A 19,253-nucleotide genomic window follows, 5' to 3' on the forward strand; every position below is an offset into this window, starting at 1 on the left:
ATTTCACTTGGGATTATTTTTTTCCAGGACTACATGGTTACTGTTCGTATATTGGCTGTGCCCTAAGATGAAGATATCTCTTCTGAAGTGGAAAAAATAAGTCTTCAGCTTTTGGAAGGATTTGACATTTTTGATTCATCTGTTTCCTTTTTTGTATCCTTATCATAAGCACCGTGGCATCAAGAGATTTCTAGAAGTAGGTTTTTTTGAAAGTGCTCGTGACAGAAATGGGTTCTAACCACAGATGTTTGGAAAAAACACGAAAGAGCTAATAATTAAGATACTGTTTACCCTGAAAGTTCCTTTTGCAGGTCAGGGCAGCGTAGTCTTCCCTACAGTAGATATAGCAGAAGTGGAGAATTACTCAGGTAGAGCACTGGGCTAAGAGACTGTAAGTCTAAGTTCTATTCCCAGCTCTGTCTCAGAGTCTGTTTTTGCTACCTAAGGCAAGTCATAAACTCTCTGTACCACGATGCTGACGAGAAAAATGGCAGTGATAATTAATTTTCTGCAGCCATGCTGAGATTGAATTATATGATATTGTAGGATACATTTCAAATTCTTGTATGGGTGGGTGGGTGAATGGAGTAACAAGGTGGATAGCATTTTTAATATATACAAATGTGGGAAAAATCACTTATTTGGCTCCATAGAGTGGACAAGGTAAAGATATTAGAAACGGTTTCCTTCTCTGGTATATGAATATATATGCAAGACACTTGTAGACCTATTTTAACTGCTTCTGGCCAAAAATTAGTGGAAATATGTGGATATTGGTGAATACATGACTACAGGAGCAAGCTGTTGTACTGGTCATGTTACAATACATAATAGCTAATGCACGTGTGAAATTACCTGTTGCAAAAATGCAATTAGGGAAAAATGGGAGCAGGAAAAACCTTACTATAACGTATCTAAAATGATGAGTTTACAAGATGGTACAGTTCTGATAGGCAGAAATAAGACTGCTGTACTGACCATTTAACCGTATGGTAAAGTACTTTAATTTTGCTCAGCCTGCCAGCAATCTTCTTTTGCATCAGGCAGGCAGGTGAAGAAGAGACTTGTTTGCTAATTACTGCTATGATTTGAGATGCACAGCTGTAATGAAGCATGAAATGGCAGTCACAAGTGATATTCCTGCAACCCTTTTACATCAGCTTGACGAGATGGTTGCACTTTGTCAATACCAGCAGGTAGAAAGCCCCAGAAGAAAAATACTAGATCAAGTTAGAAGGGGTTATTTAATAGAGGGCAATTAAAGAGAGTGATAGTCCTAATTACACATGCAAGTGCGGAAACTAGTTAGGCTTTTAGTACTGTGGTGACAAGAGTTATTGTCTGCTAGGTTCTGACTGTTAAGCATGCTGCAAGGCAAACATGTTAATTCAGAGCATCAAAGAGCATTAGAAAATCCCCACCAGATAATAGCAATGGTGAGAACCTCACCAATCAACTGCTGTTAGTGAATTACATTATCAAAAGTACTGGTGTGAGTCCAGTTTAGGAAGCCACTGCTTCATAAACACATCCAAGTGGCATACAGCACACAAGTAGTTTGAGGCATCAAGAGCAAACCTGTCCAAGATGGCTGGCAGTAGCAGAGGTATTCTTTTCATGACATACTATTTCAGATATGAACTTTCAAGGACTTTTTGGAATAAGATGAGATGGGAAAAATTCTGCTACTCAAAGCATGTGAAAACCCAAAGAGCAAACAAGTCTTTTTCACCATGTTCGTAAAACACATCCAAAGAGTGCTTTGTGATGCTCTTACTGCTTGCCTTGGCTACATCATAGCTTTGTATCAGGCAAGGCTTGATGCATACTGGCTCTTCTGCACTCTGTTTCATTCCTGTTTCCATGCAAATGAAATGGGAGTATGCTCCACGTGAGAGCACAGTCTGGCCATATTCTGGTTTTGATGACCAAGGGGGCAAAATCTGGGGATATGCTGTTGCACTAATTGGTAGGTGTAGTCAAAAACCTTTATTTGTAGCAGTGAATGCTGCTTTCAGAAAGCATACAGCAAAAGAGCACAAAAAGGAGTATGGGCTGACCTAATGGTTACCTGGACGTGTACCCATATCTCTGTACGGTTTTACTTCATAGAAGCATATTTTGAAATTAGTCTCATTCATCAAGTATATATTACTGCTTTGCTGAAAAACGTTCTCTAAATTTTGTAGTATTCTTCTATGCATAAACTTCTTAAGAGATGCAAGACACTGAAATTCATAGGCTGAGCCATGAAGGAAGTCACACTATGCAATGAAATAATTATTTCTGATTTAAAATCTTCACATTTGTTTATACTTATTCTAAAACACTCTGTACTTTTCTGGTCTTTCTCTAGATTTTGAAGTGGCTTTATCAAGTCTGATCTCTGACATGCCAGTTATTTATTTCCTCCTGAGTTTCATTTGATTCAGTTGTGCCTGATACTATCACTATTAACCTTGTCTACTCTGAAATCTACCTGCAGCTGAAAGCCATGTCAGAACAGTTTATTCCAGTTCATTAAAAGCTATTATTTCCCAGCCCCCCCCCTCCTGCCCTGCCCCCCCCCCTCCCCCCTTTCTGCATTCCTTCAGTAATGGATAATTTTACAGTTCCTAAGACAGTGATTCATTATTAACATGTTATTATATACGGGGATCTGTAAAACCTGCTGTTAATACACAATGATACATGCTATATTCAACTTCTATGTGTTCTGCATCTGGAAATAACAGGATAAATATTACCATGTTCTTATTATGTGGAAAATTAGTAGGATGGCATCAATCTGGTCTGAACTCATACCTAAACAACATTTTTAATAAGAGTAAGAATTTTTGCAATCCTTGATTAGAATTTGCCAGTTACCACAGGAAGTCACTACAGTGGTTTGGAAAGTGTTCCTCCCCTCACCATCACTCTTCTGCTGACCCTCAACTTGTTAGACGAATTCTGTTCAGGACAAATTACAGTACCCAGCTATATTTTAATCACAGTACATTTTAACAGATGTTTTTAGTGCCCTATCTTTTAGTTTAAGATACATAAGATTAAAAAAAAACAAAAAAGGAACTGCATTTATCTCTTTTTTTCTACTCCAGTTCTTAAAAGCTGTGCAAATTCAATCTTAATTCTATTTATTTATTTACTTTCACAGTATACATGGAGCATTTAATTCCTGATCATAATTGCAGGGAAGAAGTGATGTTTTAATGGTACCTGAATAGATTGAATCCATTTAGTTTTGAATTTTATCCTGGAATAAAGCTGCATTGCACAATTTCCATTTTCTCTACAATTAAATGGGGAAGTGAAATTAGGACCTCAGATGTTTAGAAAATTCAGCTTGGGATTCACTCCAAACTTTATATTTTCAATGTATTTTAAAGTTAGTTTCCATCAATTTTTGAGTATGAAAATTTTGTGGTTATAGGTATAGCTTTAGTTTAATTTACCACTCCACATACTTAGCTGCCTTCCCCTTTCTTTTTACCCAGTCCACCAAGGGAACACTTGAGTATATATCATGACAATTCATTAGTGGTATATGATACTAAATACTATGATTTTGTTGAAAAACAAATATAACTGTAGAAGAGCCATAATCTATTAAGGTGTGACATCTATCTAAATGTAAAAGTTAGATTCAAAGGCTCCTAAGAAAATATTCTGGGGGGAAATGAGCTTGGTTTTACAATGAGTAACATAAAGGATATGACAGACACTTAAAAGCAAAGCTAAAACACAGAATTTCCAATGACACATGGGAGCATGATGATATGACAGGGGAAAAAAGGGGGCAAAACATGATTTAAGAACTTCTATTCATAGCTGAAACACTTCATACTATCTAGATGATAAAGGAGACCCCAAAGGAAATGTAAGAAAGAAATATGTTCTGGTAAACCTTACACTTACTGTCCTGTGTAGAGGAAAACACATCTCAGAAAAACTAGTCTTTACAGTCATATGAGAACTTGTAACCAAGATTGACACAAAGAAGAAATTGTTGACTGTTATGACTGACAGAAAGCTATTACTTCTAATTTACATTTGTCTCTGTACACATCTTTCTTCCTCTTTGTATATTAATTCATCAGACAAGATTACTAGCATGAGGACAAGAAAAATTAAAATTGCCATTTCAATGAATTCAGAAACCACATCTTGTCCAATACTAAAGAGATTTTAAAAACATTACAGTCCCAAGTCAGAGTGAATTTCAAATAGTTTTGGATGAGAAATTCCTGCAGACCTATGATAAAGTTGTCATCTCAGTCTTCAGGTGTACAAGGGTTAGATGAAGCTATTCTTCACTCATGAGATTTGCTCAAGATCATTAACCAAATTAAGCTTTCAAGTTCCATCCTCCATCACTGTTTCATAGAAAACCTGTATATGAGGTGTGTGGTTTCTCTGATCAAGGACAAATTTCTGTAAGATTTTTCTCTTTTAACAAGCTACATTCAATTAATGAAAAAACCCTATCTGTTCATTCTGGATTTCAACATATTCTACTTAAATACATTTTTTTTACATCTTTCTGAATATAGATATAGAAAAGAAATACAGTTGCAAATTTTGCTTCAGGTAGAAAGAAACTTTAGGTGGCAGACATGAAAACATAAAATGAAGAAATAGAAATATGATCACTTTCAGGATAGCAAGGCACTGACAACACATATAGTACACCTCAGTTTGCCAAATTAGTGAGAAAACTCTCAAATTAACATATTTAAAGACAGACTTTATTTTTGCTACTCATAACGTATATTTAAATGTGACATAGACTTCAATTAACACAACCTCAGGTTCAGTTTAAATACTTTGAGGCAGTTGTCACAAAGAAGCATTAGTTGTGCTGTCTGGGTTAATCTCACAATTTAAGTAAGAGGCATCAAGAATCTTTTGTAGAGTACATGCTTTAACAGTTATAAATGTGGGTCCATCGATTGTATTTGTTGCTTTAGTAAGCTAGCTCATGTGAGTTGGTGTGCTCTTCTGCCTGAAACTTAAAACCTGAACACAAGCTCCTTGTCTGGAATGTTTGTAAATATGTTTGATACTGAGAGGACAGAATATTGCTTTACCACAGGAACTAGTGATTCTTTCTGGTTCCAGAGAACAGTCTCAGACTGCCAGAACGAGTGAGGTCATCTGGTCCAGATGATCGCCATTTCCAGACTGATCTGGAGATCATCTGGTCCAACCTCCCTGCTCAAAGCAGGGTTAATGATAGCAGGTTACCAGGTTTGGGTCCTGTTGGGTTTTGAGTATCTCCAAGGACTGTATCTCCACAGCCTCTTTGGGCAACTTCTTTATGTTTGATCATCAGTTAAAAAGCTTTTTCTTCTGTTTAAATGGAATGTCCCATACTTCAATTTGTGCCCATTGTTTCTTGTCCTTTCACTGGGTACCACGGAGAAGAGTCTGGATCTGCCTGTACACCTCCTATCAGGTATTCTTACATATTGACAAGATCACCCCTGAGTGTTCCCTTCTCCAGTCTGAATACTTCCAGTTCTCCCAACCTCCTCTCACATTGAAAGATCCTGCAGTCTCTTTGTGGTCCTTAGCAAGACTCATTACATTTTGTAATGTACATGTCTCTCTTGTACTGGGGAGACTGTCACTAGATCCAGTACTTAGGTGTATCTCACCAGGGCTGAACAGAGAGGAATAATCGCCTCTAACTGTTGCTGTTCATGCTCTGCCAAATACAGCCTATGGTGATGTTGGCTTTCTTTGCTGCAAGTGTGCACTACTGATTGATGCTCAACTTGGTGTCCACCAGGATTTTCAAGACATTTTTTGCAAATCTGTTTTGAGACTGTAGAACCCTGTGTACTGATAAGTGGGAATAGTCTTACCCAGGTCCAAGACTTGGTATTTCCCATCACTGAACTTTCTGAGATTTCTGTTGACCCATTTTTTCCAGACTGTCAAGGGACCTTTCAATGGCAGCACACTCAAATGATCTATCAAACACTCCGCCCAATTTTATGTTGTCTGTAGATCTGCTGAGGGTGCACTTTACCCTATCATAGAATCATTTAGGTTGGAAAAGATCTTTAAGATCATTGAGTCCAACCACTAACCTAGCACTGCCAGGTCCACAACTAAACCATGTCCCTAAGAATCACACTTACCTGTCTTGTAAATACCTACAGGGATGGTGACTCAACCACCACTCTGGGCAGCCTGTTCCAGTGCTTTACAAACCTTTCAGCAAAGAAAGTTTTCCTAACATCCAACCTAAACCTCCACTAGCACAACTTGAGGCCATTTCCTCTTCTCCTGTCACTTGTTGCTTGGGAGCAGAGACTGACACCCACCTTGCTACAGCGTCCTTACAGGTAATTGTAGAGAGCGAGGAGGTGTCCCCTGAGCCTCCTTTTCTCCAGGCTAAACAGCCCCAGTTCCCTCAGCTGCTCCTCATAAGACTTGTTCTCTAGACCCTTCACCAATTTTGTTGATCTTCTCTGGACATGCTCCAGCACCTCCATGTCTTTTTTGTAGTGAGGGTTCCAAACTGAACACAGCATTTGAGGTGCGGCCTAACCAGTGTGGAATACAGGGGGACGATCCCTTTCCTTGTCCTATCTGACCACACTGTTTCTGGTACAAGCCATGGTGCTATTGGTCATCTTGGTCACCTGGGCACACTGCCAGCTCATGTTCAGCTGGCTGTTGACCAACACCCCCAGGTCCTTTTCTGCTGGGCAGCTTTCTAGCCACTCTTCCCCAACTTTTAATGTTGCATGGGGTTGTTGTGACACAAGTGCGGGACCCGGCACTGAGCCTTGTTGAACCTCAGAGAACTGGCCTCAGCCCACCAGTCCAGCCTGTCCAGACCCCTCTGCAGAGCCTTCCTGCCTTCAAGCATATCAACACTGTTCTCCAACTTGATGTCATCTGCAAACTTACTGAGGCCATGCTCGATCCCTTCATCTAGATTGTTGGTAAAGATATTAAATAGAACTGGTCCCAATACTGAGCCCTGGGGAACATCACTTGTGCCCAGCTGCCAGTTGGGTTTAACTCTACCCACTGCCACTCTTTGGGCTTGGCTATCCAGCCCAGCTAGTTTTAACCCAGCATAGAGTACACTTGTCCAAGCCGTGAGCAGCCGGTTTGCCCAGCAGAATGCTGTGGGAAATGGTGGCAAAGGCTTTATTAAAGTCTAGGTAGGCAACAATCACAGTCTCATCCACTAAGCGGCTTACCTTGTCACAGGATGTCAGGTTCATCAGGCAGGACCTGGCTTTCATTAAACCCCTGCTGGCTGTCCCTGATCACATGGTCTCAGTGCAGGTCACTAAGACGTTAAACAGTATTTGCCCCAGTGCTAACCCCTGGTGCATGCTGATGGTGACTGGCTTCCAGCAGAGCTTTGTGCTGCTGATCATCCCTTTGAGCTTGGCAGTTCAGCCCCATTTCATTCCACCTCACTGTCCTTTTACCTATCCTTTACTTTACCAGTGTGTCTGTGGATTTTATGAGAGATGGTGTTGAAAGCCTTGCTAAAGATAAACTGTTCTTCCCTTGTCTACCAAGCTAGTCATCTCATTGTAGAAGGCCATTAGGTTGGGCAGGAATTCCCTTTTGTAAATTCATGATGATAACTCGTAATCGTTTTCTTGTCATTAATCTGTTTAGAAATGCTTTCCAAGATTAATTGCTCCATCACCTTGCCATGCACCAAGGTGAGGCTGACCAGCCTGTAGTTCCCTGAGTACTCCTTCTTACCTCTTTTTAAGATAGAAATGACATTTGCTTTCTTCCTGTCCTCAGGAACCTCCCACCATCACCATGACCTTTCCAAGATTATCTATAGTGGCCTCACAATGGGATGGCTCATCTCACTCAGCAGTTGTGAGTGCATCTCATCTCATCAGGTCTTTGTGTTTGTTCCATCAGGACTTGGGCTTATCCTGTCTGTTTAAATGTCCCCTAAGACAATCCTTATCTACTTAGGGCAAGTCTCTCTTCCACTAGACTTCACTGCTGGTCTCAGGGGCCTGGGATTGCCCAGTGTCAGTCTTACCAGCAAAGACTGAGGCAAAGAAGGCATTGAGTACCTTAGGCCCATACATGTCCTTTATCACCAGGTCCCTGCCCTGTTCATTCAGCAGCAGACCCACTTTAACCTTGATTTACTTCTACTGCTGATGTACTTGTAGAAGCCTGTGAATACTGTAAAGGCAGTTACTTATGCTAGAGACTGCACCGTTAGGGCTCATTTATCAAGAGCATTTTTTCTTGTGAGATCCTCAAGGTCATTTCTCTTACAGCCCTTTTGCCTGCACCGACCTTGGCCCTGGCAGGCCCTAGAAGTGAGGCAGTTTCAAAGGGAAAAATCAGTAAGGAAAAATACATTTTACTCTCATTTGGGTCTGGTTTATGGCCTTGGCAGAAATTCTTTTAAAGGTTTTTTTTCTAGGCACTAGCTATGTTTTCTTTGAGAGCTGGTTCAGAGCTGTGGTGCTGCTTAAAAATTAATTCCTTGACTATTGTAATTTACCTAGACCAACCTCAGTTTCCAGAGTGGTTTTGGTATGTTGAAATTTGGTTCCTTTTGGAGGAAAATAAACAAAAAGTATTTTCAAAAGTGCTCCAGAGCTTAGTGGGGAAATTAAGATCCAAACCACAGAGTGGGCTATGCCATGACTAAACGTGTTGCTGCCTTTTCCTTTCAGAAAGCTCTGTATCATAAGTAGTGAAGTGCTCTCCTAGGAAGACAAAATTCAGTCTGAAACAAACTCCCAGAGCCCCATGTAAAGGGATATGTGAGACACCTCAGCACAGCCTGCTTCTATCTGCCAATCCACACATTTGCACCAAACTGCTTGCTAAATTCAGCCTAGCTGTTGTGGAAATTATAAATAAATCACAGTGATATAAAGAAGCCAATGAGTTAGGTTGGAGCTTATTAGAGCAGATGCAGAATATGTGCTCTGTTTCTCTGCTCTGTTCAGGAATAACAAATAATGAAGAAACTTTAGAAAAGCTAAGGGAGATTTACCACTTTGCTAGCCTTTGATTGCTCTTTTGCTGAAGTTTTTAGAAACAAATTGATAAAAGCCACCCAACTTATTTAATTTTTTTTCCAGCCGGAGTAAAGGAATATTTTATTCAAAGTATGTATCTTTATTTGATTTCTGTAAAATGAGGAAAGTTATAATTAGTATAAAAGATCATACAACTGGTGATACTGGCTGAAAATCAAAACTTTATTTATAGGCTTTCTAGCTTGCATTTTTTTCCCCCAAGATGTACAGCATTGAGGCTTTGTACACTATTGTTTGTATAGTACAGGTGGAATTAAGTGATACATCAACTTGTGGCCAAAATCCAATAAAGAATAGAGTTTTATGCACTTAAATTATTCACAAATCTGAACATTGATTTATATTCAGCTGGAGACGCAGGGAGATTGAGGGGAATGCCAGTGGAGCTATGAGTCAAGGAAATCCATCCCCTATGACATTAGAAACGTTTTTCTTCCTCTGTGCTCATTCCCCCATCTATAAAAAGGCTATGAAACACTAATCTTTGGAAAAAATATGATTAATTTTATTTCCATAAATTGAAAATATACTATATAATTTTAACATATAATTCCACACATTTGATATTCTGCGTGGATTTTCAATAATCTAAATAGTAATGTATGCATGTAACATGTACAGAGTAAATATATTTTATATTGGCAATAATATTATTACTATGTATAGTCCAAATGAATGCAATGAAGGACTGTTTTTGAAAAAAAAAAAAAAAAAAGATAAGTTATAATAAAAACAGGTTATAATGTACTACATACAAAAAAAAAGAAAGATAGAAATACAGATTATTACAGAGTTGCCTAGATAGGAAGATCCTGCAATCAGTCAGACAGTAGACAGTCAGGAATGGTTCCTCAACTCGTACTCAATAGTTAATTTCTCTATTATTAACAATCATACCATCTCCCTCTGCATCCCATACTATCACCCTTTCTTCATAGAATTCTGTCCAAAACCTTCATTGCTTTAGAAAAATAAAAACTGTAATTTTAAAAAACTGCCAGTTCAATCTTTTCATGCAGGATAATAAGATTCCTACCATAGTTAATAGTTCTTGAGGCATTGTGTACTATTTTTATGTGTGCTCCAAAATAATGGTATTAAAAAGTGGCTCTTTATTTCTCTATTTACTATCATTTTAATTTTCTGTTGTTTTCCTCTGGTGTACCCCACTTCCAATTTCAAGCAAAAATGGATGTAAACTTCTGTCTCATTTACTTTCTAAGCCATGGCAGCTAGACTGTGGAGAATATTTGCGGGATGCACCACTATATCTTTGTCCTATTACTGCATGCTTCACATTGGTCCCGTGCTATTGTCTTACTGCAAGATACTGAGTTACACAGACTTTTGGTCTCATCCAATATAGTTGTTTCTAAGTTTACTAATGCTTATTTTTCTTTTGCTCTACCTTTTTTGTTCATATTATTATGGCTTATATTGCACAAGGCAGAAAAGAGATGTGAAATTTTGCCAATGTTTTTGTCAATATATCAACTTATTTCGTTTCAGGGTGGGGTGGGTGGGGTGGGCAGGGAAGCATTGTAATCACCATCCCTGGAGGTAATTAAAAGACGTGTAGATGTTGTGCTTAGGGATATGGTTTAGTGGTGGATTTGGCAGTGCTAGGTTAGCAGTTGGACTTGATGAATTTAAAGGTCTTTTCCAACCTAAATTATTCCATGGTTTTATGATTTGATTCCCTATGCAAAAACACTACTCCCAGTAGCTCAGGACAGAATACCAGTTATCATCGATAATCAAATCATTCTTCATTTGTTCCCTTCTTGAATCCTAATAAGATGAACACTTTCAATATCACCGTGGCTGTCTTACACCATTCCCACCCTACCATTTTTCAAACCTACCCTCCTCTCACTTGTACTTTGACTGTGGCACTATCTTAGGATCTGTGTGGCCTTTGCAGAGTGACTGCATTTTCTGTACTGATCTACCCCTCTCCCTTAATTAAAGCACATTTGAAAACTCATTTTGTCAATGACACTTAAGGAAATCAGCTGACTTTATTGCCTATGTATTGATTTTATTAAAAATAAAAATGGAAGATAGGGTAAAATGTTGTAGGGAAAACTTTAAGAACATTAAAAATGAGCATGGAAATTGATGGGGGGGAAATGGGGAAGCTACAAGAAACACCTTAATCTACAGAAATCCATGAGGAACAGACTTGCAATTAATGCACTACACATGATAATACCTGCATCAATGTTTGTTGCTGATTAAGACCAAAGATGCAGGTAGTATCTTTGTGTAACAGGACAGGATAAGTATCCTATACAGATACGTATCCTATACAGGACAGGTATAGTTATGGTCCTGTCTTCTTTTAAGCATACCAGTAATTACAAGGTAGGAGGTAAAAGTGCCATAAATTTGCATTTTTGCCTTGCAGTCACTGTAGATAGCTGAATAAAAAAAGACTCATTACAAAACAGAGTATAGGTTTGGAAAATTAATCTCTTTTATTTTGCTTCTCCAGATATATGTGGAATACATGAACTTCCTGCCTTCTCCCTCTGACTCCCAATTCCATGGATTGTCTTTTTTTACTCCTTTAACTTTGCTCAAGTTCTGGCTTACTTTAGTTTTGAGTGCACTTTTGCAGGTGAATAAATACAGAGAAATGTGGTTTTGTGGAAAATAATTTTGTTTTAATATCTTTAGTGTTTCTGTTTCAACAGGCTCCTGTTCCTAAGAGCAAAGATGCTAGTCTTCACATTCTTCACTGATTTTCACATCAGATCTAACTGATGGTTAGATAAGTCTGACTGTACCTTAAAAAGGATACATTCTGACTGTAACTCTCATAACAGTTCCCCTTCTGCCTTAGTTTTATATTCTAAAATGTCATTGCAAAGTGCTTCTGCACTGTTAAAGAGCTGTTGTGCTCTATTACACAAGTGGCTGTGTTTCAGTGACTGGCTAAGTGATATATATCCATATGTGTTTATGAGCATGTGTATGTATCTACTCATATGTATACAAATATGGATTGTGTATCAGAAAAGGTGTTTCTTGTTTTGTGTAAAAATGCAGGAAGGTTTTAATTGGTTTTTCTGTAAAATTTTAGCAAATTCTGGACAAAAAAAACTTGCAAAGAAATGACAGTCACATTCGTAATTTTCACTTATAGTGGCACTAGATATATGTTTAATATCTTTCCTCCCCAAGCTAGTCCAGCATTCCCAGGGAGGGCTGAAAGATGAGAGTAGTGTGCAGAGCTGCAGAGAAATGCTGTGGGAGTGGATAAATCTGCATGACCCTGGACATGTTCCAACTACCGCTCTGTAATGTGCTCCAGCAGCTGCTGGCAAAGCTATCGGTTGCTCCTTGAAAGTCACCTATCATAATCCTGATTCCACAGTACCACTTCATGTAGCCAGTCGCTGAAGCAGCTTGTGTACTGGACATTCAGACTGGCTATAACCAGTCCAAGTTGCCTATTTCTGCTGATTGCATGGCAACAAAAGCAGATGTAATCCAGAGCCAGGAAGCAGACAACTTGAAAACAGAATGCAAAGTTCAGAGCATGAAGGATAAAAGCTAAGTAGGGTACTTTTTAATAAACAAACAGAAAAAAAAGGAAAAAAAACATCACAAACCATGATAACAACGCAACAAACCATAAACAGAAAAACACAGAAAGGCATAAATAGTAAAAATAAAGAAGGCTGCAGTTTTCTCAACAATGGAGATACAGAAGATCTGTAGGACAGCTAACATTTTTAAGAGCCTCAAATGATGTAATAATATAGCCAGATTCCTTTTTTGACCCTTCTTATAGGGCACTGTTCATTAATTCAAATTACATTTCCCAAAGTAAGTAAAATCCCCTGGTCTGCTGCCAGTTTGTCTCACATGAATGTGCGCTGTCAGCTGAGCACTCTCTCTCAGACTTTCTTTTCCTAATATTACTCGTCAATTTGTCCCTCTCCAGCTTCTCATGAAATGAGATTAACTGCTCCCTAAAAAGCACGAAGACACCCTGTTACAGGTCATCAATGTGGCAACCCAGCAACATGATTAACTTTGAGATCTATGAGAATAGATTCATAGAATGGTTTGAGTTGGAAGAAACCTTAAAGATCATCCAGTTCCACCCCCAGTGCCATGGGCAGGAACACCTTCCACTAGACCAAGCTGCTCAAAGCCCCATCCAGCCTGGCCTTGAGCACTGCCAGGGATGGGGCATCCACAGCTGCTCTGGGCAGCCTGTGCCAGTGTCTCACCACCCTCACTGTAAAGATTTTCTTCCTAATATCTAATCCAAATTTACCCTTTTCAGTTTAAAACTGTTACCTCTTGCCCTATCACTACACTCCCTAACAGAGTCCCTCCCCATTTTTCCTGTAGGCCCCCTTTAGTACTGGAGAGCCAATACAAGGTCTTGCTGTAGCCTTCTCTTCTCCAGGCTGAACAACCCCACCTCTCTCAGCCTGTCTTCATAGCAGAAGTGCTCCAGCCCTCTGATTGTCTTCATGGCCCTCCTCTGGACTCTCTTGAACAGGTCCATGTCCTTCTGATGTTGGGGGTCCCAGAGCTGAACACAGTACTCCAGGTGGAGTCTCATGAGAGTGGAGTAGAGGGCATGAATCCCCTCCCTCGACCCTGGCCACACTTCTTTTGACACAACCCAGGATAAGCTTGGCTTTTATGGGCTGCAAGTGCACATTGCTGGGTCACATTGAGCTTCTCATCAACCAACACCCCCAAGTCCTTCTCCTTTTTGCTCTCAATCCATTCTCCACCCAGACTGTATCGATACTGGGGTTTGCCCTGGCCCAGATGTAGGACTTTGTACTTGGCTTTGCTGAATGTCATAAGGTTCTCACAGGCCCACCTCTCAAGCCTGTCAGGGTCCCTCTGGATGGCATCCCTTCCATCCAGCATGTTGACTACACCACAGAGCTTTGTGGCAAATTTGCTGAGAGTGTACTCAATGCCACTGTCCATTTTCACTAACAAATAAGTTGAACAGCAGCGGTCCCAGTATGGACCCCTGAGGAAAGTAACTTGTCACCGGTCTTCACTTGAACATTGAGCTGTTAACCACAATTCTTTGAGTGTGAACATCCAGCCAATTCCTTATCCACAGAGTGGTCCACCTGTCAAATCCATGTCTCACCAGTTTAGAGAGAAGGATGTCATGTGGGACAGTGTCAAAAAAATTGGGTTTTTTTGACAATGTCAGAAACTTGTTAATAACCACATAGTGACCAAAAAAGCTACCTGGTGGGGCTTGTTCTATATACCACATTTGGGTCTTTTCCACCCCGCTTTCAGTAATTTTAAATGTTTTTACTTAGAAGAAGAACAAGAGAAAGGCATTTCATCCTAACTGAAGCTGGCATTTTAAAACATCTAGGAATATGTCTATACAAAATTACTTCAAGAAATAAAAATAAATACTGGGTATCTTTTAAATATTGTTTTTCTGAGAGGTTTTTGGGGTGTATGTTTTTTGGTTTTGGGGTTTTTTTGTTTTTATTTTTTTTAACTGTCCAACACTGTCTGTATTGTCAGTAAATAGGGGAAGGAAGATAGACAGGGTTGCCAAGCTACTAACTGGAAGAAACTCGAGACTCCTGAAGGGAGGAGGGAGATGACCTTGAAGTTCAGCTGTTGCTTGTGGTGAGAGGAGTTTTAACAGGGAGGAGGTTCTTATGTTATAACAGAATATTTGTCTGCCTCTCAAGGTTTATTTCTTGAAAAGTAATGTGTTTAGATAATTTACTTATTTCTTTTTCTGATAATCCATTTAAAAAAATGGTGAAACTAACAAGACATCACATTAAAAAAAGTAGACAAAAAAAGCTGAAAAGATGGATAATTTCATATATTTGTATACCAGTTTGCAAGTTTTTTCTTTCTGAGAAAGATTGTATTGGCATTTCTGAATATGCGAAGGATTGTAGGATTTGAGCTTATTATATAACATAAAAGAAATTATAAATATTACAAAAATAACTGAATTTTATGCTTTGATGTATGAACTGCTCTACTAAGCTGTCCTTTTATTTCTCTTTTTTTTTCTCACTGTAATTAGCCAAGGAATTCACATCTCCTTCTTCAGTATTGTTATCAACCTTCTGTGATCTCTGGACAAAGAATATGTTAGAGAAACATGTGGTGAGAAATATCTTGATCATACCTTGGCAGAAGTAGTTATGCCATAGTAAGTGGAAAAAATATGTAGAACTATAAGCTTAAGGTTTTGGAAGCAGAAAACAAAAAAAAAATCCAGTTCTCTGCTTTTGTCACAATGCCCAGGACAGCAGAGGAGATATATCTTTAAGTTCCACAGAAATACAGTCTATGTCCAGGCAGTGCAGAATTATAAAAGATGTTTCAAAGTGGTTGTACTTATTTTATGTGGCAACAGGGATCCTGCAACAGCTGGACATCATTTTTTAGCCAAAGCTATTTCAGGCAACATTTTATGTTTAAGAACTGTTAAGTAAGCTAAACTGGTTTTGTTTCAAACTGGTACAAAGTTCTCTTGGAAGATCTAGGGTCTGCTCTGCTATAATGAGAAAACCTTGCAGATGAAATAGCTTTAAATGGATTTTAAATTATCTCTTCTAACAGCAAAATATGTTTGTTTGGGTTTTTATTTTATATTATACCTATATAATACTTAATATATTAAAGACAAAAAAAATTACCCAAAAGATAGAAAATATGCAACTGCAGATTAAGGTTTTTCTTTCTATTTGTTGAGGCCTGATTAATATCAACTTTGTTTGACAGCCATACTGTAGTTCTTGTACACTGTGATGCCTTTTGGAAACACAAGGAGGTCCACAAACTCATTAGTCATGTTTGTCCAAGATGCTCACATTACAAAGAACATTTTTTATCTCCTCGCTTTTCCTAGTTATCTTAGCCAAGTCTAGCACTATATCATGTCATCTTGCCGACTATACCTTTTAAGCGCCTGTTTTCATACTGTCCTTAATAATGCTTTCAAAAAGAAATTATTTTCAAGCCTTGCTCTGGAAATTTTCCTTTTGAAGTTTTGAATGACTTTCAGCTGGTCTCTTAGCTAACACACTTCACATCCAAGCATAAGGAATCTTCCAGGTAAAGATGCTTATAGGAAATACAGACGAAAATTTTGTCCGTATTATATTTGAACTGATGAAGGGTTCCCAGAGACTTCTTGTTTTGTCAGAATACAGATTACCAATATCTAAATCTAGATATTTATTCCCTGTACCTTTTGGCTAGAAGCATATTGACATAGGTGATGCTTTTAGCATACTACAGACCTTAAGCTGATACCTATAATGTTTGTTCAGTGATGGATGGATGAATTAAATGGTGATTTCATGTTAGTATGTTGGTTTTATTGCTGTGATTATGCTATTTGGGAGTATTTTTTATTTCTCTCATTTTTAGGTTGTCATTTTATACACAGTGTTTCGTGCTTCAGCTCAAGGAGTTAAGATTTCTTTAGTGGTTTTCATTAGTGCTGCATCCTGCAGTTTTCATCCACAGGGATTTGACTGAATCATGCTTTAAACTATCACTTGCTAGTCAAACAGCAGTGCAAAACATGGGGCAATCAGATGAATGTAATAATCTGGATTACATTTAATTCTTGAATATTCTGCAATACTAAATGCTCGCAGAAGTTCTTTCTGGTCACCTTCCCCATAAACATACACTTTGGGAGGTTTTGCTTCAGTGAGCACCATTTTTTCTTCCCCTGTCAGAAAGTCAGGCTTGGTGAGTATTGCTGGCAAAATACCAACTCCTAAGCCAACTACTGTCCAGTAAACTCACATTTAAAATAATTTAAATTACTTTTTCTTGGTAAGTTATACTTCATAAAGGGAAGGAAAGGGACTTTGTCTCTTTGGACAGAAAGGGCCAAACAGTGAATGAAGGCTGGCAAGAAACCCAGAAGACGGTTTCTTTGCAGTCATGCCCTTTGCCGTTATTGGTCTAAGAAAGGCCAAGTTTGATAAGATTTTGTCTTACCTCTATTCCTAGGGAAAAGACACATTCCTAGTCTAGCCCTGCTTTTATAAGCGGACCACCTATTACTCAGCAAGTAGCAAATGATTCACTCCTCTACACTGAACCTAGGTTTACAAGCCCTACGTGCTCACCTTGAATGGCTCTGTGTAAACTTTTCCACACAAGAGTAGAAGGCAGAGATTCTCTTTCAGTAACTCTCTCTGCATAGTGACAGCTCCCCAAATGGTGGCCTCTTTCCCATGCACCACCCCAGCCTCACTATTATTCAGTTTCAATTGCTGTTTCAGCATTCTGTTCAGCTTGCTTTCAGACATTATTCAGTTCAGTTGAGCTCAGAATTTGTCCTTGATTCACAGCTCAAATAGTCAGGTAGTCATACAGATATCCTTAGATAAGTGATCTATTGAGCTACTTTATGATAAGATAGACAGACATCAATGGATATAAAGATAGAGAAAAAGATAGATATGGATATTTATAGATATGCACCATCTTCCCTTGTGCAATTCTATAAATGGTTAAGAGATGTAAGAGATAATTAAATATACCATAATGTGATGCCTGATATTCCAGCAAAATATTTCAGCCAGGAACCATCCTCCTAGAACTCTTATTCAAACAGAAAACAACAAACTACTTTAAACATACTGTCAGGAGAGTTTCCTCTGATATTTTAAGATGATTCCACGTTATGGTAGTCAAGGCACTTCCATTAACGGAGCTAACAAATATTTATGTATTTAATGTATTTTGGGATGTCTATTCCAGTTACAGTGTGAAAGGCTTGATCTGCTGTCTGACAGCTGCTAAAAGTGTGTTACAAAATCAAGCCTTGAGCCTTGATGGGACTTTGTGCACCATCCCACATTCAATATCTGACCCCTCTTCACTTGGGGTGCAATTTTAGTTCTGTCCCTCAGGTCTGGTTTGGTTAGTTGCCTGAAGTTACAGCTCAGGAAGGCAGTGGAGAAGTGACATCTTTAAAACACCATGCTGCCAGACAGCTTGGTGTTGGAACTGAGAAGAGAACAGTTATAAAAAAGAGGTCTCATCTTTTCCATAGAGTGCATGAAAGTGATGTTTGACAGCGTAGAATAATGGGGCAAGGGTGGGTTGGCAGAACAAGTTGAGTTTTTTTAAGGGGAAGCTGCAGCACTCATTATTCACTTAGGAATAAACTATTGCAAATACACCAGGAAAAAAAGGCAGTTTTTCTTCAGTTCTTTGCCTGTATAAAGCAGGCCAAACGCAAACACACTACAGTGAATAGAATCTGCACTCTTCAGTTAAAACATTGAATGCTCTTCGCTGTTCTACTTTAACAAGTTTTATCCATTGTTAGTGAATAGCTTCCAATTCATTGCTAGCTTCTCTCTGTTGATTTGAAGAGTAATTCTTCATAGTTACATTGTATAAGAAGAACATGTCCCACTGCTTTTAGGGACAGGATAAAACAATCTGAACAGCAGGAGAGGCGATAGTTCAATTAGCAACACTGGCAACTTCTTTGGAATGGCAACATTGCTAGAGCCCAAGAGCTTGCTGGCACTGAGATGTCTCTTGTGAGGAGGAAGCATAGATTCCTTGGTACAGTTTTGTAGAATAGCATGACTGACAACAAAATGGGTATCCAAGCTGGGAAACTAAAAACACAGTACAAAGCCTTTCTACACTATGGGACTGTGCTGAAAGTTTTTTCTTAACAAGAACAGCAAGAGTTTGCTAGGCAATCATTTGCTGTTTTCAGTACATTCATTAAAGAAAGTCTGTCTTTTTGTCAACTTTTCAGATTTATTTTTTTAACCTGTGTTCCTGTAAATTTGCTTTTTTTTTTTTTTTTTTTTTTTTTTAAGGGTAGCCAAGTTTCTTGGTTTCTTGTATCTCTGTTGTCATTCTCCTTACTGAATGAATAAATGAAATGTGTTTCAGGAGCATCTTCTCAATAATACATCTCCATCAGAGTTTTTACTTTGAAAGTAAATAAATTTTCAAAATGTCTTTTAATGAAGAAATATGGTTATGAATGCTGGTCTCATGAAATAGAACTTATATGTAGTAATCTGCATAAATACTCCCAAAATGTATCTCTTCTGTAATTAATATGTTGACATTTTAGGAGGAAGGAAATATTGCCTTTCTATAAAGCCACAGTCAGTGAAAACAATTTTAAGTTCTATT

The 19,253-nt window shown here is 38.5% G+C and overlaps 1 long non-coding RNA gene across 1 annotated transcript in view; it reads left to right on the forward strand.

The window, feature by feature from the left end:
- The first annotated feature begins 325 nt into the window (after positions 1-325).
- Positions 326-19,253, forward strand: part of LOC114017409 (uncharacterized) — a 29,136-nt gene continuing 10,208 nt past the window's right edge. Inside the window, exon 1 of the long non-coding RNA XR_008730969.1 lies at positions 326-368. This is a non-coding gene — a long non-coding RNA (uncharacterized LOC114017409). The remainder of the gene's footprint in view (positions 369-19,253) is intronic.

This window comes from Falco cherrug, chromosome 2, assembly GCF_023634085.1.
Source record: "Falco cherrug isolate bFalChe1 chromosome 2, bFalChe1.pri, whole genome shotgun sequence".
NCBI lineage: Eukaryota > Metazoa > Chordata > Aves > Falconiformes > Falconidae > Falco > Falco cherrug.